The 1,208-nt window shown below is 60.2% G+C and overlaps 1 protein-coding gene across 2 annotated transcripts in view; it reads left to right on the top strand.

The window, feature by feature from the left end:
- PLXNA2 (plexin A2) overlaps window positions 1–1,208 on the top strand; it is a 146,630-nt gene that overhangs the window by 57,431 nt on the left and 87,991 nt on the right. The window lies entirely within an intron of this gene.

The raw sequence follows: 1,208 nt of genomic DNA, 5'->3' as shown, positions 1-1,208 counted from the left end.
CTGATCCCCTTCCTGAGTGTCTGCTCCCTCTCCTGAGTGTCTGCTCCCCTTCCTGAGTGTCTGCTCCCTCTCCTGAGTGTCTGATCCCCTTCCTGAGTGTCTGCTCCCCTCCCTGAGTGTCTGATCCCCTTCCTGAGTGTCTGCTCCCCTCTCCTGAGTGTCTGCTCCCTCTCCTGAGTGTCTGCTCCCCTGCCTGCTGCCCCCAGCTGCCTCAGGAATGTGCTCTGGGGCACACGGAGCTCAGTGCCGGGGTGGGGATGAGAGGTTGGAGCTGGGATTGTTCTGCCCCTGGGCAGAGATTGGCATCAGTGCTGGGGAGAGCTGTAGCTGCTTGTTCCTGGCTGGAAGTGATGGGAACTGAGCTGCTGGGGCTCTGAGCTGAAGGGATTCCAGGGCTGCAGTGAGGCTGGCAGGCTGAGGAGCTGCAAGGGTTTGTCTGGGAGCATCCTTGAGCACAGAATCCCAGAATCCCTGAGGCTGGAAAACCCCTCCAGGATCATTAATTCCATCCTGTGCCCAATCCCCACCTCGTCCCCAGCCCAGAGCACTGAGTGCCACATCCAGCATTCCCTGGATACCCCCAGGGATGGGCACCCCAAACCTCCCCGGGCAGCTCCAAGGCCTGACCGCCCTTTCTGGGAGCAAATTCCTCCTGGAATGGCTGAATTGCTGCTGGCTTTATTTCTCTCTGCCTTCCTCTGTTGGTTTAGCTGTTTCCCAGCGTGTTTGAAGGGGCTGCCAGCGAGTGCTGCTGCAGCACAGAGGGGGGACCAAGCCCCATTAACCCTGGTTCTGCTCTGTGCCAGCTCTGCTCCTGCCCCGGGGTGGTGCCCACCCCAAAAAAGCACAACCCAAGTGATTATGATGGGAATTGATGGCTGGCAGTCCACGGGGGGCTGCTGCTGGGGGAGCCAGAATGATGTCAATAATCTGTGGCCTTCTGTTCTCCTCTGAGGCACAGAGGGAGCCCCCAGCACTGAGATTTCTGGGCTCTCTGGCTCTGCTGAGCGATTTCCTGGCTGTTCCTCCCCACTCAGGGTAGCAGGGCTGGTGCCTGGTGGGTGCTGGAGGCAGGGGAGGGGCTGCACTGGGGGTGTCTGGGTGCTGTTCAATTGCTCTGTGAACCCCCTGGCCCCTGACAGCTTTTCCAGCTGCTCCGAGGTGCTGTGGGAGGTGTTGGGGTGGTCAGGGATGTGCTGTGGGAGGTG

The sequence above is a fragment of the Parus major genome, chromosome 26, assembly GCF_001522545.3.
Source record: "Parus major isolate Abel chromosome 26, Parus_major1.1, whole genome shotgun sequence".
In the NCBI taxonomy this organism is placed as follows: domain Eukaryota; kingdom Metazoa; phylum Chordata; class Aves; order Passeriformes; family Paridae; genus Parus; species Parus major.
This window is presented reverse-complemented; position numbering and strand designations above follow the sequence as displayed.